General features: G+C 37.9%; 1 long non-coding RNA gene across 2 annotated transcripts in view; it reads left to right on the top strand.

The window, feature by feature from the left end:
• Window positions 1-16106: 16106 nt before the first annotated feature.
• Window positions 16107-24728, top strand: part of LOC139081588 (uncharacterized) — a 55261-nt gene continuing 46639 nt past the window's right edge. The window contains exon 1 of one of the 2 annotated variants that reach the window (XR_011536716.1): window positions 16107-16255. This is a non-coding gene — a long non-coding RNA (uncharacterized lncRNA). The remainder of the gene's footprint in view (window positions 16256-24728) is intronic. The other variant, XR_011536715.1, reaches the window with a different exon arrangement.

Below are 24728 nucleotides of genomic sequence, written 5' to 3'. Positions count from 1 at the left end.
TCAACTCTGTCAATTGCTCCTAATTGCTTGAGTAAGATATTACTTGAGAATTGAAAATTGTATTTATTACCTGAAGGTCATTTGTGACCTTTACAATAACTGCTTTGATGGAGTGGTTAGGAAAAAACCTGACTGGTGTGAGTTCAAGAAATAAAATGTAGAGATAAACCACATTCATTGGGGAGTTTTGTAACCACGGGCCCTCTAGGACCAGTTCAACTCACCCCATCTTATCAACAGAGTGAAACTGGTAAATAGTTAGCCATTGATGATAAGATGGCTGGTAACTAAAGCTGTTTTTCTTTTTTGCAATTACTGATCATAGCTTTGAGTTGTTCCCCCACCCATTGTTAACTGTGCTGTTTAGGCACTATGCCATCTGACTTGCACTCACTTCCTATAGATACCACCTCCCTGGAGCCTGTGTCACCATAGTAATCGAGGTTTGAGCTGTTTTTCAGGAATTAAACCTCTTGTCCACTTCAGGCTGGTTGAGACTACCAACTCATCAATGGGCCCCCATAGATGCCTGATAAGTGACCTTTTGACATCAAGAGGCTAAAAGCTCCACCCTCAGATCATGCTAATGCGACCATTTTGTGAACATGAGTCCTGTGGAGAGGCACAAAGTTTGACTACACTTGTACTGATCATCAATTACCTCACCCCTCCTCACCTCCAATCATCTATCTCCACATTTCAGACCACCTTGCCCCCGACCCCGTAAATATCCCTGGGTCCCCATTTTAGAGGAGGTGGATTCAAGACTCACTCTCCCATTTCTTCACTTGATTGCCTTGTGATTAAAACATTCTCTCTCTACTGCAATCTCATCATCTCGGCGTTTGGCTTTCTGGGCGATGGGCAAAAGCGAACCTGGTTTGGTAACAAGAGTAATTAAGAGTTGTTTTTCAGGATCTGAGAGTCCCCCCTTGTCCAGTTCAGGCCAATTGAGGCCACCAAGCCATCAACTGGGCCTGCTCAAATGTCCAATAAGTCACCCTTTTGACATCAAAGGGCTAAAAACTCTGCCCTCAGATCATACTGACAGGACTATTTCGTGAACATGCACCCTGTGAAGAGCCATGAAGCTTGACTAAGTTTGTGTAGATCATCGTTACCTCACTTCTCGTTACCTCCATCATCTGTCTCCACACTTCAGCCCACCCTGCCCTTCATCCCATAAATTTTTACCCAAGTCCTGGACTGGGGAGACAAATTTGAGAGCCTATCGCTACTGTCTCCTTGCAGATCAGTCTCGCAATAAAGCTGCTTTCTTTTCCCAAAAGCTGATGCCATAATAATTGGCTCCTTATGCTCATTAGATAGTGAACCCTTGCTCAGTAACACTTTCACTGTAAATGGGAGCAGAGAAGTGGCACAGTAGCTATGAAGAGATGTGAGTTTCATTTTTGTTTAAAATAAGAAATAGTATAGGATATTTGGATGATCTTGGAATGATACAGTAAAGATGGAACAAGGGCCAGCTCAGTGGCCCAGTGGTTAAGTGCACACATTCTGCTTTGGCAGCCCGGGGTTCACTGGTTCAGATCCCGGGTGCGGACATGGCACCACTTGGTGAGCCATGCTGTGGTAGGCATCCCACACATAAAGTAGAGGAAGATGGGCATGGATGTTAGCTCAGGGCCAGTCTTCCTCAGCAAAAAGAGGACAATTGGTAGCAGATGTTAGCTCAGGGCTAATCTTACTAAAAAAAAAAAAAGATGGAACAATTGGTGATGCAGGAGTCAGAGTGCACAGTTGTAGGAGTGCTGTCTTTGAGTGGGTGGGAAAGGCACAAATAGAAGGACTGGCCTTTGCTGGGATCATGGATAATTTATGGAAAGCAAATTATATGGAGCTAGATGTGGATTTGAACTATATACAATGTTGGGGGGGAAGACATTTCTCTACCCACTCTAGGTCCTTCTGGCTGGACTATAAATTAAATTCACATGAGACAGAATAACAGGAGAAAATTAAACAAAGCTTTATAACATGTACACGTAGCAGATAGGAAAACTGAGCAATTCACCAAAATGGCAGAGGTTCTCATCTTAAATATCGTCTTTGGCTACAAAGGAGGATGTTGGGGGTGGGGGGAGTCAATTGTGGGAGACTACCAGAAAAGTACAGTAAACAAGAGTAAGGTTATTATGCAGATTTAAGTTCTTGCCTTCACATTGCTAAGAGTTTTTAGACACAAGGTCATCCCCCTTCTTCCTGGTACAGAGAGAGAGACACCTTTACAGATGAAGAGTTCCCTTACAAATGTAAATGTTCTTACAAAGGGTAACTTCTACTTTTCAGAGTTTCTTTCCTGTCTGCAGTTTTTTAAAGTAACCAGCCCAAATTAATCCTTATGCCAAAGGGACATATATTGGGGTGGCCAATTCCAGTCCCCCACAACAACATACCCAGTATCACGATGCTCATTCATGTATTCATCTACTGTACTTGGCAACTATTTGCTGAGTGTTTTTAAATTTGGTGTCCTCATACAGGCCAATGAAGAAGACACCACATAACAAAAATTGAGGTGAATTGAAAAATTGACTGCAGATTCTAAATTTCCTGGAAGGTAATTAAGAATCAAAAATCTACAGTTAGTATAAAAACACCTAAAACTCATCTGTAAATTTGAATTATTTTAGTTTTCTCACATCTTGAATCGATAAATTTATCCTAAGAAGCATCTAGATTTCCTGCTCCTTTTTCCTTTTCATGTTTAGGAGAAAACATTCTAATATCTAATGTGAAGGGGAGCAGAATTTGTCACCTCAAAATATGCTTCTTTAGCATAAAGATTATTTCAGGCTAACTATTTTTAATAAACAGCAGACACAGGAGAAGCTCTGAAAATGAGGAGAAATTACCCTTTTGTAAGACACATTCACATCTATAAGGGAAATCTCCATCCGTGAGGGTGTCTCTCTTGCTGTACCAGGAAGACAGGGATGACTAAATCTCTAGACATTCTTATCAATGGAGAAGGCAGAGACTTAAATCTGCATAACAACCTTAGCCTTATTTACTGGGCTTTGCCTGAAAGCCTTTCATAACTGACCTCCTCTCACCCCAACCAACATTTTTTGGCTTTATCTGAAGATGGTATTTAAGAGGATGGCTTGAGCCATCTGGAGGTGTTACTCAGTTTTCTTGGGTATCTCCCTTACATACAGCAGGTATACGTGTTACTAAACTTGTTTGCTTTTCTGCTGTTAATCTGTCCTTTTATTACAGGGGGGGGTCTCAGTTCTAGAAGGGTAGAGGGAAAGTTATTTTTCCTTGTCGACAAATGAAATTCAAATTGCCCCTTTTTGGGTAGAAGATGCACATTCCAACACTTGTAATACCTTCTAGGCTTGCAAAATATATTCTACTATTGCTCAGAGTACAACTACAAGACAAAAATTAAGAAGAGTGAAGGGAGAAACAGACAAGCAAAAAAATAAGTCAGTCTTACACTGAAGACACATTTTTCTCCTTCTCATTGTCTCCTATTTTTTTTTTTCCGTCCATGTGCTTGTTTTTTGGTTCTTTCCTCTTGTGATTTTTATGCTGAATGCTAGTAAGACAGCCCCAGGGTCAGTCCCAGCCCATCATGCGCATTTTAATGACTTGGGATCAAAACACCTGGCATTTATTTTTAGTTGTAATTGTCAGATTATATAACCACTAACAATGTAATTGGTAACATTACACAGCTCAGGATGTTTTGCAGCTAATGTTAAAATGTAATTGAAATATAGCAGCAAGTGTGGTAGGTAGCAATGAGTTCTAATATTTTTCTATTAAAGAAGGAAATCCAATTGGAAAAACAAGTTAAAAACAATAATTTAGAGTAAAACTGTATTTCTTCTCACTGGACATTGATTAGCTATTGCACTAATTCAAAGATTGTGATGTTTTGTTTCTTTATTTTCATTTTTATCATACAGTATTTTGAATTAATTGTTGACTTTATCAGGCAAAAAGGCCTCTAGCATTTTAAAAAACCTTACATTCTTTGTGTTAAAGACCTTTTTCTCTCTTGGCAATGTAATTTAACTCTGCTGCATTAAAGGTAGGGTAGAGATTTGAGCGCCATTTTTTCTTGCCTAGAAAAATTCATGTTCAGAGGTTTTTTTCTTTTTCACTTATGTGATAAGCTGAGGTTTTCTTTTGGTAAAAGAAAATTTACCTTCTCTTAAACAAAAATGTTTTTGCACCATTTTTGAAGCATTAACTCTATATATCAGCCTATACTTTTTGCACCTGTTCCTACCGATACCAAAGATAAATGAATAAGTCAAATCAGTACCTAGAGAACGGTGCTTTATAGATGGAGTTCAGCCTCAGGTTGGCTATCACCTCTTTGGGTCATCGCCTTTTTTATGGTGATTGGCATATCTGATCTGACATTTTCCAGCCTGCCTTTCAATTGGCTGAATTTCTCTCTTATCCCTCCCAAAGGCACCACCTTGGACCCTGTGCTTTGTCCAACAGCTGTGCTTCTCAGGAGTAGCTAAGCATTTTCATGAGGAAAGGACAGAGAGGTTAGGAAGAAATGTCAATCATCTCTAGTTCTATTGTATTCCCTACTGCCCTGAAGATAAAGAGAATGTCATTTAAGTGACTTCAGCATAAATGCTATTATGTTCATTTATATATAAATGGAATTATATTGTCCAGCCTATTTCTAATTAATATAATTTGTAGAATCACAGGTCTATTTCTGATACTTCAACAAAATATATATTAAAATAGATTAATGTAAGTAAATGTATGACGATGAAATAAACCTTTTGGAAACTGATCATATAGAGTTCCTAAAATACTTTTATGTATGCATACATACTTTTATTAAACTATTACAGAAGATAATGTTTACTTTAGGAGTAGAACTTTGTATCTCCTATGAGGGAAGGTTAATCACTAAAGCTCTGAAGCAAACCATCTTTCCCCGTGACACAAAAGAATCTTTCAAATGCTAACATATATGAGAAATTAATATATGAAAGGGTTTGCTGCCTCATACATAGATTGCCTGAAAACCTATGCTTAGAGGTGCAAAAATAAGATACACAAATCAGTTAGGAATAGCTGCTTGTTTTTCTGAATTGTTTTGTATCATTTTTTATTGGTAATAAGAAGTAAGCATTGAGGTAAAATTTATTTCTACTTTTATTTTTTTTATTTATTTTTTTAAAGATTTTATTTTTTCCTCTTTCTCCCCAAACCCCCCTGGTACATAGTTGTATATTCTTCGTTATGGGTCCTTCTAGTTGTGGCATGTGGGACGCTGCCTCAGCGTGGTTTGATGAGCAGTGCCATGTCCGCGCCCAGGACTCAAACCAAGGAAACACGGGGCCACCTGCAGCGGAGCACGTGAACTTAACCACTCGGCCACGGGGCCAGCCCCTGTACTTTTATTAATTATTAAAAAAATTACCAAAGTATTAAAATATTGGAAGGGGAGCAGCATAAGCCACCCTCAAATGTGCCACTTTGGCCTGTGGATTGTTTTGAGCTGAAGGCAATCAAGACCCATCAGAGTCAAGAAAAACTTTTACTTCTCCTTTAAATATGGAAAAGAATTTAGATAGGGGTGGCTCAGAGAGAGAGCTCTTACCAGGGATAACTTTTTGTCTGAATGACCTATCTGTATAGCAGGGCAAACATCTAATCACCAAACATCTGCTCTTCTTATGGGCCTGTGAATTACCCTCCTCCCCTTTGAAGCCCCAGGCCTCGCCCATTCCTTAGCTCAGGATGGCTTACGAATAAGCCTCAATTGCCCTACTTATCCTTGGCTCTCATATTTCTATGGTGCTCCCATACATACAAAATTAAATTTGTTTTTCTCCCATTAATCTGCCTTATGTCAATTTAATTATTAGAGCAGCCAAAGAACCTAGAAGAGAAGAAGGGAAAAATTTTCCACACCTACATATTCAGAGTAAGGAATAATAGAAATTTATTTAAGACATGAAATTATAAAAATCTATTAATACAAAATTATGTTACATCCAAACAAATATACTTTTGTGAATAGTGGTATTTAACCTATATTTTCTTGCCTGAAAAAATTCAGTACACACAAATTAATTGCAATCACAAAAAGCATTAACATAATTAAGTTGCAATGTAGCACAAATATTTTTATATTTTATTAAATAAAGTTTCTAAAAGGTTTGCAAGAGATTGAATTTCTTTTCACAAGGATTTCAAAAAATCTGGTGGGAAAATGTTTACTATAAACATCCTAGTAACTTTGATAAAATAAATTATTTCACTGTTACGGGGAGAAGAGGAAAAGCAGTTTGTTAAGGAGCTGATCTAAAATGCATCAGCTGTCACCTGTGCAGGCCCCGTTTGACAGTTCAATACCTCCTCATCTTCTGAGAATGCCAGTGCTGAGCTCTCAGTAAACTGTGCCTGTATGCAAACTGTCAAAGACAGCCTGACACACCATTAGTACTGACCTCCATGCTGACAATTACAACATGAAACCAAACAGCACAGCTAATTTTCATTAGAGTTCAAATTAATAGCCAAATCTTTCCATCCAGCACTTGGCAAAGCAAGTCCCAGAAAGAAGGCATTTGATGAACTGTGTGGTAGGCTGACAAAATCCTGACGCTTAGGAGTCCACATCAAAGTCTGCATTCTAAAAGACTCTATATGATTATTTTCATAACTCAGACAAAATGCCACCTTTGCGACCAACAGCAGAATTAAATTAGTTTGTGGTAACTCACAGCAAGGTTACAAATTGCCCAGTCTCAGCAATGCTGCTACTTTAATTCCCTTCCAGTTCAGATGCTTCAGACCAACACCAACTGCCGCAAGAGGCACACAGGTACAGCACGGCTTGCCAAGCTCTCCGATGTTTCCTTGCCCAGATGCTCCCTAGCCTTACTTGAGCATGAAGTGCGTGGGAAAATTCACAACATGTGACCTACAGTATGAGAAAGGCAACAAGGGAACAGGACCAGGAAGTGTCACATTGAAACACTGTGCAATGATGCAAATGAACCAATTTTCTGGCATTTGCTCTTCAAATTTCAAGAAGTCACAGAGCTAGGTCATTTGGGGGAAAAAATCCTCCTTCTAGGCCCAGGACTGTCAGAATCACACATTACCCATCCTCTCACCCTGTGAGAGTCAAAAGAATGAACTTTGGTCCTGACAAGGTCTATTTACTAAAGCCATCAACACATTCAGCATTAAATTGTCATGTCAGACACTCAGCATATGTGATTCTCTGAAAATTTGTTCAACTCATTCTGGGGGAAAATACATTGTAAGGATTAAAAGATTGATTTTAAATATTTAAACTGCCTATTTCTGTATCTTAATATGTGAATTGATTTCTTGCAGAGCAAGCGAAATTTTCCCTGAAAATTATATTAAGCATCTTTGGAAGAGCATTAAATCTTTGAGGTGGCCCTGGTCCTGTTCTCAAATTACCGCTTCAGTACATCAAACAGTGGCCTGTTTAGCAGCTCTGGGTGTGCAAAACAGGCAGCCTCCAGCACTGAGACCTAACTGCAGGATGCTGAAGGACAAGAGCAGCCAACTAACTTGGGAATTTAGCAATCAGATATGGATTGGCCCATTTTGTGCAAAGACCCTGGACAGCTGGTGAAGGAAAGTGGCAAAGCTACAAATGGTGACAGGCTCTGGAGACAGTGACTATGTTAGCAACAGTGATGTATATACAGTGACTCATTTTTCTTCCACTTTCAGTCATCCTCACATAAATAGCACAGCATCAGCAATAATAACTAAGCTGAGATATGAAACATCAATGATATATTTTTAATTTTCTCAACATTGAGGCATTTGTCATAATTTAGTGGAAGCCACATGGCATAGTAAAAAAGAGCACAGGGCTTTGAAATCAGATAGACCATGGTTTAAATCCTGTTTTTGATCCTTACTGGTTTTGTGACCTTGAAATGGTTACTTAAACTCTTTTATTCTCAGTTCCCCCTCTGTAAAATGATGATAATAACATCCAAATTACTTGACTAAGGTATGGATTAGAAATGATATATGAATAGAGAGACATTATCACTGGCATATCAAGTGCTAATTATAGATTTGGCTTGGTAAGTCTAGATTTCCTGAAAGTATTATATTCTGCTAGATGCTTGAACTAAAATTTAGATAAACTGCTAACAGATTGATAAGACTGTTTTAACTTTAATTTTGTGGTTTGAATGCTTAGGTTTCCCCAAAGCACAGTTATCTAAGTCAAAAATAATTCCAACTCCTTTTTACTCAATTTTATTTTTCTCATGAAATTGAGAATGATTAGTTAATGGCAGATGCCGATCACAAGGAGGAGCTCAAGATTCCTTCATCCCCCTATTCTTTCCCTTAGGATGTGCTAAATCAAAGAACCTGGTAGGGCACAGGTGATGGGAGTGAGTTTGTCTCTCCATACCTCAGGACTCTCACGCTCTCCCAGTGCAGCCTCCCTGGAGGTTTGTCACACTAGAGCGCTAGTCTCCCAGGTAATTAGGAGGTAAGTGGATGAAATGAAGCCTTATTTAAATAGAAGAGGTACATCTCTGAGAAGGCCTAAGAGGGTTGGATTCATCTAGTTCTACCCTAAACATTGAGAAAAAAAAAACAACAACTTTTTCTTTATTCTTCTTTTGTCTGGTCTTTTCTTCTCGTTGGAGTGGTAATTTTTCAAGAACTGTCATCTGGAAATACGTTTAGGGAGAAAGAGACCAAGTAGATTTCTTGGCCTATTTAGGGGCTAGAACGAGTCTGCCTCCTTTCAGTGAGAGGAGTCTCTGCTGCCCCATAGTGATCAGGCTGGTACCCGAGGAGACCGTATTGAGTGGAACACAGAACTTAAACTAGTATAGGGGGAGCCCGTATTACTATAGGATAATTTTAAGTCGGTGCTATAAGAGACTGATTGTTGCATATTTGAGCTTTCAGATTCTAGGTCCCAGGCAAAAAATCATTCTTCTACATCAATTTCTTCCTAGAGACAGCTGTAGTGTGTGCTCAGAATTTGGGTTCAAACCATGGATCTCCCATTTCTTAGTTGTATGAGCTTGTGTAAGTTACTTAACTATCCTGCCTTTCTTCCTGATCTGTAAAATCAAGATTATAAAAATGCATTTCTTGTAATGTTATTAATTCACTTATTCATCAAATATTGACTGAGCCCATGCTACTTGATAGACACTATCCTAGGATCTAGAATATACAGTAGTCCCCCCTTATCTGTGATTTCGCTTTCTGTGGTTTTAGTTACCCTAGGCCAATTGCAGTCCGAAAATATTAAATGGAAAATTCCAGAAATAAACAATTCGTAATTATTAAATTGCCCATTCTGAGTAGTATGATGAAATCTCTCGCTGTCCACTCCTTCCTGCCAGGGACATGAATTATCTCTTTGTCCAGTCTATCCTCACTGTATTCACTACTCAAATATTAGTCATTTAGTAGCCGGCTCACTTATCAGATTGACTATCATGGTATCACAGTGCTGTGGTCAAATAACCCTTATTTTAGTTAATAATGGCCCCAAAGCACAAGAGTAGTGATGCTAACAATTCGGATAAGCCAAAGGGAAACCATAAAGAGCGTCCCTTAAGTGAAAAGGTGAAAGTTTTCTACTTAATAAGAAAAGAAAAAAAATCTTATGCTGAGATTGCTAAGATCTATGGTAACCTTTATTACAGTATATTGTTATGGTTGTTCTATTTTATTGTTAGTTATTGTTATTCTCTCGCTGGGCCTAATTTATAAATTAAACTATGATAGGTATGTATGTATAGGAACAAACATAGTATACACAGGGTCTGGTACTATCTGTGGCTTCAGGCACCCACTGAGGCTCTTAGAATGTATCCTCCGTGGATAAGGGGAGACTAACTGTAATGCTGGACAACAAACGCACTCTGCACAAACTAAGTTCTAGTGAAGGACACTGACAATAGACAGATAGAGACAAATCAGTTAAAGTGCTAATCAGGAAAACAATAAAAGCTAAAAGGTTTGTCAAGAAAGTAACCTCTCAAGTAGCAAATATTAGGGGAGTGTTTGTTTCAGGCTGGAGGAAAACAAAGTACAAAGGCCTGGAGATGGTGTGTGTTGGACATGTGTAAGGGTCTGCAGAAATTCCGGTGTTGAAATTACATGACCAAGGAGGAGGTAATAAGAGATATGGTCAGAAAGGGTCAGGAGACAGATAATATAGTTTTTATTCTACGTATAGTGAGAAGGTACATCCCCTTGAGCAGAAAATGACACGATATGACTTCCATTTGACCACAGGTGCACAGTGAAACATAGGAAAGTCAAAAGGAGATGCAGAGAAATTTTTAGAAGGTATAAGAGTGGTCTAGCCAGTGGTTGTGGCTTGGAGTGGAGCAGAAATGTAAAAGTAAGAGGGAAGAAAGAGACTACAAATAGATTTGGATGGTAGAGCTAGCAGAATTGTCTCACGGATAGGTCACACGGAGGCTGTGAAGGAAATGTGAATGTTCCGAGTTTTTGCCTTGGAACCAATGACAATGCCAGGAGAGAAGAAGAAGAATACAGACATGAGGGCTCTGTCGGGACATCTGCTTAATGTCAAAGTGGAGATTTTAAGGACATTCTGATAATAATTAAAGTCTTGAAACTACATTTTGCACATTGTAAGAACTCAAAGAATTATAGCTATTATTTGTATTCCTATTTCTGCCTTATCATCTGACATAATATTGACAGAGAAGGTGCACCGAAGATCAAGGATAAAAGCACTGCATGAGGACAACAGGGCCACGGTGCTGAGAGCTGGAATTATTCCGGGCAAAATCCCTTGTCGAAGTAGCAGCATCTGGCATTTGCGGGATTAGCATTTATTAAAAGGGCTGGATGTGTGGAATTTGGGGATTCACAAGCTCCCTGGCCAACTCTTTACAGCCCTCACTGGAGACAAAATTAGATTAATAAAAGCTATCTTTGTTTTTAAGTAACCACTCAGAGCAAAATAAAATACCCCTTGATAGCATTTTCCACTTTTGAGACCCTCTACTGTTTTTCCTCCCTGTATAATCAAAACTATTTCTATTTCTAGTCCTAATAGAATGTACTTTTCTAACTCACCTAGAACCCTCCTAATATTGTCCATGGTGCTTACAAATGTGAATAACTTTGTGTCAAAGACTATTGCAGAGAGTTTCAGTAAGCCTTTTAGATTATCTTTACCGAGAGAGGCTAAAATGCTTTCGACGTAAGTGGAGATACAGGTACTAAAATCTGTTTTGAATTTATATTAGGAGACAGTTCTAACACAGAGAGAGACCTAGAGAACAAAATCTTAGATACTTATGTCTCTGCCACCCAACTTTACAAAATATTAGCATTTTTCAATAATTGCTTCAGAATGATTTAAGGAATTAAAACATTATAGATACAGTTGAAATCCCTTGTGTTTCCCTCCCAGATCTCATTCTTCAGGACTATCCCAAAGAGAAGAATTATCTTGATTTGGTGTTTATTTTTCCTATATGTCTTTTTAACTTATATAGCTATGTACTCAAACACAATCTTTAGTATTTTTGCAAGTATATCACTTTATCTAAAGATGGACAGTCTGAAACTTAGCCATTTTTACATAACCTTAATTTGTAGAAGTTACCCATATTGATTCATGCACTTTTTGGCCATTTATTTTCATTTTTAGAAATATTCTATAGTGTATTAATGTAGTCTGTTAATTCATTCTCCAGTTCATAGGCTTTTAAGTCCTTCCAATTTTTCAGTATTAAAAATTAGATTGCAAAGAACTTTTTCCTCCATAGACTTCTTGTGCATAAATTCAATATTTCCTTTCAGGCAGAGAATATTCCCAGTGTGAAGCAAATGGATTCTGGGTACACCAAGGTGATTGCACCCTCAGGCCTCTGAGCAGCTAGTGGCAAAGGAGAGAGAGCCCAGACCTGTTGCCTCCTAGGACAGCCCAATTTATTTACTCTAATGGGTCTTCAAATATTATGATTTTCTTGCCAAGGAAATATTTGGGACACACTCATTTAGCTTATGTAGCTAAAAGTAGAATTTCGCGTAATGGAGCGTGCAGAAAAGAGTTAATACAGCAAGCCTGCCTGTTATCATTGAAAAGCCTGTTTACACAGGCCCTCACCTGGCATCTGAGAACGTGGATTTCAGGAAGGTGTCACCATTCCCAGAACTGATAAAAGTGGTTCCCTGTGCATAAAATGTTTGTACAAACAACATGATTTATACTGAATACCTGCTTTCCTTTGAGGTCTCTAGAATTTTGGTACATGCTGGGTAGAGGGTAGCTATGTAGCTAGCCCCCGGTGAAAACACTGAGCACATAGTTGCATAGTGGCTAAGTTCGCGTGCTCAGCTTCAGCAACCTGGGCGTCGCGGGTTTGGATCCCAGGCATGGACCCATACTGCTCATCAAACCATACTGTGGCACATACTGTGGCAGCATCCCACATACCAAATAGAGGAAGATTGGCACAGATTTAGCTCAGCAACAGTCTTCCTCAAGAAAAAGAGGAAGATTGGCAATGGATGTTAGCTCAGGGCCAATCGTCCTCACTGAAGGAAAAAAAAAAAAAAACCTGAGCACTGAGTCTCTAACAAGCTTTCTTGAGAGATAGCATTTCACATGTGTTACCACAACCTAGTGCATCCTGTGGGATGCCACTGGAGAGGACTCTTAAAGCTTGTGCCTAGTTTTCCCAAGACTCACGTGCCTTTTCACTTTGCTGAGCTTTCTCTGTGTTCTTTTGGTGTGATAAACCCTCGCCTTGAGTATGACTCCATGCTGTGTCCCATGAGTCCTCCTGGAGAATCATCAGCTCTGAAGTGGGCCTGGGGACCTCCCAACACTTGGAATATTGTCGTATTTTTCTTACTGTGCAAGGTTCACAAGAAGCATTTCTGGTTTTTGAGTTGTAAACCAACTCCATTCTGTTCTTGAAACCCAGAAGACTCATCTTTTCCTCGTCCCAGAGCCTTTAGTTCAGACCCTCTGAAAAGAGGAGGCTTCCCCATGGTGGGTGACATTGGGAGTGAGCAAGCAGCCTGGCTAGAGTGGGGAGCTGTGGGTTCATGGACCGTCACTTCTGACATGCTTTGTTTTTCTGAGCATTCCTAATGATTCGCTTGTCTGTTCACTTGCTTCATCTCAGATCATAGTATTTTTCCACTTCAGAAGTTTCCTTGTAACTGGGTTTCAGGCTGTGATCTGCTTTTATAACATCCCTCCTCTCACTATTATTAATTATTATTTAGTAATTTGATATAATTACTTCTATACTTCTATTCTCAACCAGCACCCCAAAGATTGCTGTCTTTAAATATGTCTCTATTTTTTTGTGGAGGAAGAGTCACCCTGAGCTAACATCTGTGTCAGTCTTCCTCTGTTTCATATGTGGATCATTGCCATAGCATGGCTGCCGACAAGTGGTGTAGGTTTGTACCTGGGAACTGAACTCTGAGTGCCAAAGCAGAGCACGCTGAACTTAACCACTAGGGCACAGGGCTGGCCCCTAAATATGTCTTTTTTAATATGTCTTTCTAAATATGTCTTTTTAAAAGAATATTTTTGGGGGGTCTTGCCCAGTGGCTCAGTGGTTAAGTGTGCACATTCCACTTTGGCAGCCCGGGGTTCGCCAGTTCAGATCTCGGGTACGGACATGGCACTACTTGGCAAGCCATGCTGTGGTAGGCGTCCCACATAGAAAGTAGAGGAGGTTGGACACGGATGTTAGCTCAGGGCCAGTCTTCCTCAGCAAAAAGAGGAAGATTGGCAGCAGATGTTAGCTCAGGGCTAATCTTCCTCAAAAAAAAAGAGAAGAATATTTTTATCCTATTAGTTTAAGAATATCAACAATTTTAACTGATTATTTTTGACTTCGCATTGCATATTTTTCTATTCATGGCACCTACTGAACTGAAGATCGATAAATAGATCGATGATTGATTGATACATGATAGGTAGATAGATAGATAGTAGATACTAGGCATATGCTGCAGAATGTCTCAAGCCAATGCTCATATCTAGGAAGAACACTTAAATAAATAATTGACTAGAATTAAATATTCTCGTCTCTTAAAAAATTAATTGCTGATTACTTTGTTTAATTAGGAAGCTTTACTTTGAATAAGGATATTAATAAATCTACCTGTTTGGATTCCACTGTTGTTTTTCTTTCCAAGAAATCATATTTTGCCAATACTTCGATATGAAAAAAAATCGCTAATTGAAGAAGTTTTTCTTAATTAAAGAAAGACTTTAGAGATAAAAAGGTAAACAAGAGAATACTTCTTGAATTTATTGATTATTTTGCTGGATAAAAAACTTGAGTCTGACTTTAAATTTTGCTCTCTGTGAAACACTCTGAGCCACATTATTCAAGGTAAAGCAGTGCCATTTCTGAGAGTAAACTTGGCACCTATGGTAGCTTCGTTAGTTGTTTCACGGGACATGAATGCATTTAAGAGGCAGCATCCCATGATAAGTCTTATGTTCCCAAGTAGGTTCTAAGTTCCTGGACGATAAGGAGACATAATATAAGGAGCTAAGATAAGGTGTCATAATGGTGCCTGGCATGGCGATAGGTACACAGTAGCTACACACACACACACACACACATACGCACACACATACCTCATAGCAAAACACATAAATAGGGGAATTACTGTTAACAAAAAATAGAAAATCTATGTTTGTTTTTTGAAAGTACACAGATGAGTTACCAAGGAGAGATATCTTATGATGACTCTTTTTTTCTAAGTTTATGGACAAAATTCCTCTCAAACACCTCATCTTGGATTACCAGAGTCCGGGAAAGTCAGCACGCTGCTATGACTTCCAGACTTGTGAAAATGATGATGCTTCAGTCTTAGCAGTGATTTTTCAAAGGGATCTGGTCCAATTTCCCTTTCCAGCATTGCTTGCTGCGGTCCATCCCTCTTCTATTTACTGCACAGCATCCACTTAGATGCCCTGCAGTAATTGTTAATGTAACTGCTTTTGAAAGAATAGTGTTGCCCAGGGATAGAGCACATGTTGCCGGCATTAGAACTCACTTAAAAGTCAAGTGTTTGGATGTCAAAACCCGTAGCAACCTTAGGGACCTGACACTTAGATATCGGTTCATTGCCATTATGAATAAGAAATGCTCCAAGCAGAGTGAAAGAGAATTTTGGGTAGTCTCACAAAAGAAAACATTACATAGAAAAGATTAATAAATAGGTAAGGTTTTTTATTTTGTACTTTACTGGATAAAGGTAAAAAAGGAATGAAAATGATTTGTTTTTTGAAAATATGGTGAGTCTAGAGTAAAAATAGGTTTGTTTCAGTGGTGTCAAGGGTGAATTCAACTCTTACAAATTTGACTAAAACAATTTCCTGAGTGTCAATGAAGCCTATAATTTCAGACTGGAAAGAGTTATGGAGAATATCTAGTTTGGAGATTTCAAAGCTTCTTAAACATGAGAATCTTTTTTTGAAATACATGAAACAAAAAAGTTATATTTTCAGTTTTCATTGATTTAAGGAACACTCAAAGATTTTTTTAAAAGTTAGTATAATTTCAATATTGTTAGTAAATTTATACACACAATTTCAAGATTATTTTCTCTATTCGGTGTACACTCAACACTTGGGGCACATATGGATTCACCAACTACTTTAAATTACACTATTACCCTCCTCTTCCTCACCCCTGCAAAGTTCTTCATCAGTAAATTGGGACCTTTGATACAGAACAAGAAAAATCTGAAATCCGGGACATAAGTCATTTACATACAAACACAGGTGTTCTTATTGGCAAAGCTAGGACTCAAGCTCAGGCCTCCTGATTTTCGAGACTGTGCTTCCCGAAGACTAGTGCTTTGTCTCCTGGTAAGGCTCATTGATGTACGATCAGAAAGGCACTGATAAACCTTTGTCTGACTGGCATTTCAAAACAAGAAAAATGCTATTACTAAAATTAGGTTAACTTAATCTGACCTTTCACTTTTTGGTCCAGTAGCGAGGTCCTTTCCAGAATGGGGAAAAAAAGAGTACACAGAGAGGAGGGGTAGAGCAGAGGAAATCCCTCGGGTCCTCTCCTGTCAGTTGTCCTTTGTTTATCCTATCTGCTCTGGCTCATTGGCTTTCACTCAGTACTCATCCTGCGAACAGGAGCTCGGAGGGGAAGAGTCTTCTTACCAAGTGTCTTTCTGCAATCCTGTTACATTATTATTTCCACTGCAGCCAGTGGTAAGTTTTTGAAGTGAGGTCTGTAATTTTGTAGTGAGAGTTGCTATTCTGGTCTCAGTAAGAAAAAAACACTAGATAGGAAAGCAGGTGATACACTATTTTATTCAGTTTTCTGACTAAGGGCAGAGAGAGTGATTTATGGACGAAGATTGAAACTAACTACAGTAAATGTGGTTAGCTAAATGAGAAGTGTAAATGATAGCGATCCAATAATATTTAAAGACTGAGCAGCCTAGGGACAGAGTATAATTTTAACCAGGTTGAAATAAGTATAGGGGGAAAATTATTAAAACAAAACATCATAATCCAATTTCAGAGAAAAGATGGACTCTATCTGTAAATAATAGAGAAAATAAGCAAATACTATGGTGAGAAGGGAGAAGTTGAGATGGTGAAGGTGAAATGGAGAAATGCGTTTTTAATGGGAGAGCCATTTTTTGGGTAAAGGAGTTTTTTGGGGAGAGGAATATAAGAGGGTCATTGGGATCAAGAACAGATAGAGCACAGAAAGTGCAACTGATGGAGAGAACATAACTCTCTTCCCACAATTCCTTAAACACCTGACTAGGAAACATCCCAGATTCTGCTTTGCCTAATGAATGTTTTATTCTAAATTCAACAACAAAATTATTGAATTCCTAAAAATTTATGTGAGTATATTTTTGTGTGGTATGCTCAATGAAAGTGCGGAAACCCTCTGATTGTGAAAGAAGACATTCTACATGATATGATTATTAATAGACTGTTGAATATACCGATTATCTAAACCTTTCAATTTCACTATAATGTAACAGAGAGTATTTCATCTGAAGAGGTTAAATAAACTTTAGTGAAAAGACTGGCTATTTATTAGCATTAAAATTATAGCACTAAAACTCAACAGAAATAAGAAGGAAAAGAAAGAATATATAAATCTTTCTCTTATTAGCTCTAAGGAGCATTTTACCAGCTAGTACACCCAAAACTATGTAACAATTGTTGACTATGGTCCTTCCCTCTGAGTCTCCTTTATCCACCAAGAACTGATTTGCTTATTATGTCAGGCAATAATTTGCATAAATGTCACTTAGGGAGGATCTTTCTGCAATGCTGTTACATTATTATGTCCATTGCAGCCAGTGGTAAGTTTTTGAGGTGAGGTCTGAAATTTTGTACTAAGATTTGCTATTCTGAACTCAGTAAGAAAAACCATCATACTAGAAAGCAGGCGATATGCTATTTTATTCAATTTTCTGACTAGGGACAAAGATTGAAACAAACCACAAAATGGGTGTGGCTTGGCTAAATGAGAACTATAAATGATAGCTATCTACTAATGTTTAAAGGCTGAACAGCCCGGGAGCAGAGTGGAATTGTAGCCAGGTTGAAATAAGTATGAGGGGGAAAAAAGAATTGAAGAAAAAAAGCAGCATAATCTAACTAGAAGGAGATGTCCCTATGAATTAGGTTGCAAAGAAGAAAGAGGGAGTTATTTAATTATACATATTTTTAAAAATAACAGTTTAAGCAGGATGCCCTCACCTTTGAAAAGAAACTTCAATTTCACGTGATCCTATACAGAAAGACGCTGTTGGAGAAGGGTATGACCCAGAATGTAAACGACTTCAGGGATGAGAAGGAGCTTCTGGGACTGCTGGCTGTTAATGGCTTTGGGCTTGTTAAACATTAACAAATAGAATTTTAATGTAGTTAGTTTGGAAAATACAGGAGTGTTTTTATTTTGCCTGTAGGTAGAGAGGCTGTCGTTTGCAATTGGCAAAATCAAGAACCAAAACAAGGAGTTTTCTAAAAATGCTGGAGGTAAAAATCCTTAGAACAATGCCTTTAATATATAAAATAACTGATTCCTGTGGACTAGTGTATAACATTTATTCTCTAATCTCCCCCACTCCATTTCCACGTCTCTTATAATATTTTTTCATGAGCCTTAGGTCCCACCAATCACAATTTTTCCTTGAGCTTTTAGACTCTGAATCTCTGACATAAAAATATCTAAAGTTCTTTGAAGTCCTGTCTTTCTCTTACTTTCCTTTTGTTGAAATCTAACCTTTAGTATTTGCTTTGTGAAGAAAAATGATGGTAAATTCCATTAGTCTTGATATGAATGAAAATATCTTTATTTTGCCCACATATTAATGCTGTTTTATTTGATATAAATATCAAAGCTGAAATTTATTTCTCTCAAGCAATTAAGATTTTAATTTATTGTCTCCTAAAATGCATTTGTTACTGAAGAGAATTCTGAATTTTTTTTTGCTTAAGAATGATTTCTTTATAAATAATCTGCTTTTTCTCTGACAGCTTATCATACTGATTCTTATTCTCACTGTTTAGCAGTTTCAGTGTCTTCATCCTCTTTCTATGTGAGTGCAAGTTTGATCTAAAGATACAATGATTTCGAATCTCAGCAACTCTGTCTTCAATTTTGTTTCTCTCCCTTTTGACCATATCCTGTTGGAACTTCCTAGAAGACATGTGATTGAGCCTCAAATCGATCCTCCAGGTCTCATCACTGCTCATGCTGTTGGTTCTTTGAGAATGCTTGAATTCATATTATTTTAAAATTCATTATGTCTCTCCTCAAAGGAATTGTCTTAGATTTTATACAGTTTTATTTTTCTTGAAATCTAACCTTTAGTGTTTACATAACTTTAAGATTTTTTTCAATTAACAAAAGTCTTGGTTACATTAGTCTTCACTCTTGGTGTTGTATGTTCTGGAGCTATGGACAAATGTGTATGACATGTATCATACAGGATATTTCCACTACCCTAAAAATCCTCTGTGCTCCACCTAGTCACCCCTTCTTTCTCCTTAACCTCTGGCAACCACTGATATTTTTATTCTTTCCATAGTTTTGCCTTTTCCAGAATGTCTTATATTGGAATCATACAGTGCATAGCCGTTTGGATTGGCTTCTTTCAGTTAGTAATATGCATTTAAACTCCTTCATGTCCTTTCATGGCATGATAGCTCAATTCAGTGAATAATATTCCATTGTATGAATGCACCAGTTTATCTATCCATTTATTCAGACTTCTTGGCTGCTTCCAAGTTTGGAAAATCATGAATAAAGCTGCTATAAACATCTGTGCACAGGTTTTTGTGTGAACATAAGTTTTCTGCTCATTTGGGTAAATACTAAGAAGCATAATTGCTGGACTGAATAGTAAAAGTATGTTTAGTTTAATAAGAAACTGCCAACTCTCCTCCAAAGTGGCTGTACCATTTTGCATTCCCACCAGCAAAGAACGAGAGTTTCTATTGCCCTACACAGTTGCTAGCATTTGGTGTTGTCAGTGTTTTGCATTTTAGTCATTCAAATAGGTGTGTATTGGTATCTCATTGTTTTAATTTGCATTTCCTTGATGACATATGATGTTGAGCATCTTTTCATATGCTTATTTGCCATATGTATATCTTCTTTGGTGAGATTCTCTTAAGGTCTTTGGCCCATATTTCAACTGGATTCTTTGTTTTCGTGTTGTAGAGGTTTAAGTGTTCTTTTTATATTTGGGATAATCGTCCTTTATCAGATACGTGCTTCATGAAGATTTTCTCCCAGTCTATGTCTTATCTTCTCATTCTTTTAACAGTTTCTTGTGTAGAGTAGAAGTTTTTAATTCTAAAGCCAACCTAACAATTTTTCTTTCATGGATCATGCTTTTGGTGTTGTACAAAAAAAGCCATCACCAAACCCAAGGTTACCTAGATTTCTTCCTATGTTATCTTCTAGGAGTTTTATAGTTTTGCATTTTACATTTAGGTCTGTGATCCACTTTGAGCTAATTTTTTTGAAAGAAAGGTCTGTATCTAGGTTCATTGTTTTGTATGTGGATGTCCAGTTGTTCCAGCACCATTTGCTGAAAAGACTGTCCTTTCCCCATTTCTTGCTAAAAGTTCGGTCTCTGATCCCAATGCCAACCCAAATAATGAGAACAGAGTCTTGGGAGAAAAACAAAAGCTTTACTTTGCCAGGCACAGGGAGCAAAGCAAGGGCAAGTGCCCCCAAATTTGCTAGCTCCCGTTAAGAAATCGGTAGGGGTTTTTATTTGGGGTTTTAGGTGAGGGAGGGGGGCTGTGGATTTCTTGGTCAGCATTTTCCCCAGCCTGTGTCTGGGGCTGCTTCCAGCAGAGGAGACAAAGGATTTCTCAGATGAGTGCCCTAGATGTTTATTTCCATGGTGGAAGGTAGACTCTGACGTCAGGAAGCCGAGCAGTTGGGCCTGGGAAATTTTGGTTTCTTGATATTCTCTGGACATTTGTTTTCTGTAAAAGAACTTCAAGGTCCTGGGATCAGCTACAGCTTTAGTGGGAACCCAGTTTGAGGCCATCTGGGCTTTAACAATTTGTAACTTCTACTTGGGAGTATAGCTCAAGGAGTCAAAGGTTAAAGAAATAAGCCTTTACATATGAGTGTCACTAAAGACCCAGGGAACTGGGGACACAGGCTTTTAGCTTTAACCCTACACATGCTAGGTTCACTGTAGGGGAACTAATATCAGGGCTGCTATTAGCTAAGAGCCAGTAACACATTGGATTGCCTTCTCTCTGATATCAAAGATCAATTGATTATATTTGTGTAGCTCTGCTCCCGTGCTCTCTCTTCTGTTCCATTGATCTATTGGTCTATTCTTTTGCCAATAGCAAACTGTCTTGATGACTATATCTTAATAGTAAATCTTAAAGCCATGTAGTGTCAGTCCTCTGACTTTAATATTGTGATGGCTATTCTGGGTATTTTGTCTTCACATATAAACTTTGGAATGAGTTTGTCAATATCCTCAAAATAACTAGTTGGGATTTTGATTGGGATTGCATTGAATCCATAGATCAAGTTGGGAAGAACTGACATCTTGACAACATTGAATCTTCCTATTTATGAATATGGACTATCTTTTCATTTATTTAGATCTTTTCTGGTTTCTTTCATCAGAGTTTGTAGCTTTCCTCATATAGATCCTGGACATATTCTGTTGGATTTATGCCTAAGAAATTCATTTAAGTGTTAATATAAACAGTAGTGTGTTGTTAAGTTTAAATTCCAATTGTTCATTGCTGGAATATAAGAAAGCAATTGACATTTGTATATTAACCTTGAATCCTGCAACCTTGTTATTAATAATGGGAGAACAGGCTGGAGAGATTCTAAGGTTAAAAGGGAATCAACCTTCCATTGCTGGCTTTGGATGGAGGAAGGGAGGCAGAAGTGAGGAATGAGGACAGCCTCTAGAAACTGGGGATGCCCCTCAGTTGACAGCTCACAAGGAAAAAAGTGTCTTAGTCTTAAAATCACAAGGAAATGAATCCTGCCAACAACCAGAGTGAGCAAGCAAGTAGTTTTTTCCCTAATCCCACAGAAAGGATTGCAGGCATCTTGATTTTAGCTTGATGAGACTTTACGGCAGACTTGTAACCTGCAGAACTGTGAGATAATAAATTCATGTTGTTTAAGCCACTAAATTTGTGACATATTATGGCAGCATTAGAAAACTAATATATTCTGTGAGTCAAGGCTTTCATAGTTATAAGCAAGAGAAGATAATCTCAGCTGATTTTATCTCAGTTTAATAACATGATACATGCCAATTCACAGAATTGATAAGAGGGTTCTCAAACCAATTTTAAAGTAAATCATCCAAGATCAAAGTCCAATACCGGATGATAGATCTGGCTCAATAATAAATCTGGTGCTTGAGTGAACCGTAAATAAATCCCTGCTGTCTTTGCCTCCGAATTCAGCTTGTGTACCAGGGAACTTTGCTTTACAACCACCAGTCAAGTGCTGCCATTGACATTGTAATTGGAACCACCAAACATCCAACACTTCTGCTGGTGGCATGCAGTGGCAAAAATGAAAGCTCCATATAACATACTTTTTGAAACTGCTTATTTCTGAATTGAAGTCATATTGATTTACATCTATTGGCAGACCCTAAATCATATGTGTGTATCTTGGTTGAAGGGCCTGCCTAGAATTTGCATTTCTATTCTTACATCAGGGAAGTAGGGTTCATCATGTCAGCATATCACCGGATCTATGTATGATTTCAAATACATTGTGAGTAATGTTGGTAGAAGTAGAATGTACTAAATTAGTGGATTTAGGGTAATATGTCTGGAACAGATAGATGTGTGAAAATACAAATGAGATACAAGAATAGGCAGATGACAAGAAACAGGGGAATATGTATAACTGGGTACAATAGGATGGGAGCCAGGATTAATCTGGGTAGGTGATGATTCCTGTTGCTTTGGTTATAGAACTCCATCCCTCTACTAATAACATTATAATGAAAACAAATTAATTAGTGATCATGGGCCATTCAAGGGAAAAATCTTACAAATTTTATTTTGGAGCAGACATTAAGGAGAATGTCAGGGGTGTTTCCAATAGAAGATAAAGAAGGAAATCATAGGGGAAAACTTGGATGGAAATACAGTCAATTCTTATTGTTCACAATAGTTATTTCTGCAAAGTTGTCTCATACACTGAGTTAGAGAATACAGAACCATTGCTTCTAGGGGAAATATAGGATGAGATTCCTGCAAGCCTCTGATGACAACATTTTTAACTGGTTAAAACAAACTTGTTTTATGTGTATTTCTTTTGAAGACACCCTGTTTAATGTATATTGTTGGCTCATTAACATTGAACTCACAGCCAACAGCACCACAATGCGTGCCTGAGTGCAGCTGATCTAACATGCGTGTTTTCTTCCTAAGGCACATCCCAGCCTTCCTGCACTTAGAAACACTACGCAGCACTGCAGCACTATGCTGTGGGCCCATTTCAAACAGAGAAATCATCAACAAAAGGTGCGAAAATGCAAAAGCCGTGGCACTAAAAAGAGTGTGAAAAGGACTCTTGTTTCCATTATAGGAGCTGAAACAGAAGGCAGAGGGTCGCCTTGTTCGATTTCAGTTGGGAATGTGAAAGTTGGGTGGCTCAAATTTTTTGCCATTCTGCAGGTCCAGAAATGACTGTGAAAGCATCATGTGTATTGGTTTTGAGGTTAAAAAGTAAATTTGGGGGAGTAGTCAAATTTGCAAATGGAATCTGAGAATAATGAGGATCAGCCACACATGGAACACACAGAGCTTGCAAGCTTGTCATTTCTCCCACTGGCATTGTCCCTACTATGTAGATAAACCAAGATCCCATAAGTCCTTGTTGCCTTACCTTTCCTTCTTGTTAATACCATATCAGATAAGAAGCCCTAGATACAGCCTGGCAGGGAGCTCAATATTACATACAACCTGTATGTCCAACAAGAGGGGCTTGGGACAATAATTTATGTAATATTCTTAATATTGCTATCCTCTGAATTCACTAAATATTATTATACACAGCTATTGTTTTATTGTGATGGAAATACTTTTATGTATTTCAAATGATTGGTCTAATCAAGAATAGAGAATAGTGTGATCCATTTTAGTAACATGTTAATTTACATAAGATATATTCCTCTATGAGTGGGACTGGAAGATTTACACCAAAATTTCTGTCATTGTCATTCCTGGGTAGTGAACTTTTGGGTGTTTTAATTCCTATTTGTGTTTTTTTTTTGACTTTCTAGTTTTATACAATGATTACATTTTATTTATGCATTTAAAGCTACCTATGAAATAGCAAAAATTTAGGGATTAAGATTATTTTAATGAATTATCAGTCATTACTCAGCATTGTCCATATGCACAATTGTTTGCTTTCCTCCCCCACCCATTTTTATTTTCTCAGCATTTTCAGTACACATTCCTGGTGCTTCTAATCTCATCAACGTATTGTTAGTCAAAAATGTGAAGGAGCTGAATTGAATTCACACTGAAGTGTATATGACCTTTGATAAAAACTAAAATTTGAAGGCTTTTATTATAGACAAGGTACAACACTAAGGACATTATATAAATGATCTTATTTGAGCTTTAAAATAATCCTGTGAAACAGGTAAATATTATTCCCATTTTTCGTGGATGTGAAATGCCGAAACATAGTCTACTTAATTTGTCCAAGAATATATAGCTAACGCGGGGTAGGAGGAGATTTGTAGTTGGGGAGTCTAACTGCAGAGCCCACGCACAAACCACTGTGCTCTTTGGCTGCCTCCAATGAGACCGTGCTCTCTGCCTCACTGTAACAGTTGGAAAGATCCTATAAATTTAAAGAATGTATTTTTGAAATGGACATTTATTCCATTCTGGGGAGAACTGTTTGAGGAGGGGGATTAAGGTTTGGGATGGGTAGATGCGTTGAACTGGAAGACAAGGGAGTGAAATTCTCTTGGAAATCTTAAAACAATCTTGCCATTCTGCTTATTAAAGTCTGCTTTCCATCTACCAAGTCAGAGAAAAGTATCAATGGGCATTTTAGAATTTTTGCTCATAAACTCATTTGATTAATGATGTTAGCTGAGAAGCATCAATTACCAAAGGCACATTTTCCTCCAGGAAATCCCAAGATCCAGTCATAAAA

Source organism: Equus przewalskii, unplaced genomic scaffold (assembly GCF_037783145.1).
Source record: "Equus przewalskii isolate Varuska unplaced genomic scaffold, EquPr2 ChrUn-13, whole genome shotgun sequence".
NCBI classification, from domain to species: domain Eukaryota; kingdom Metazoa; phylum Chordata; class Mammalia; order Perissodactyla; family Equidae; genus Equus; species Equus przewalskii.
This window is presented reverse-complemented; position numbering and strand designations above follow the sequence as displayed.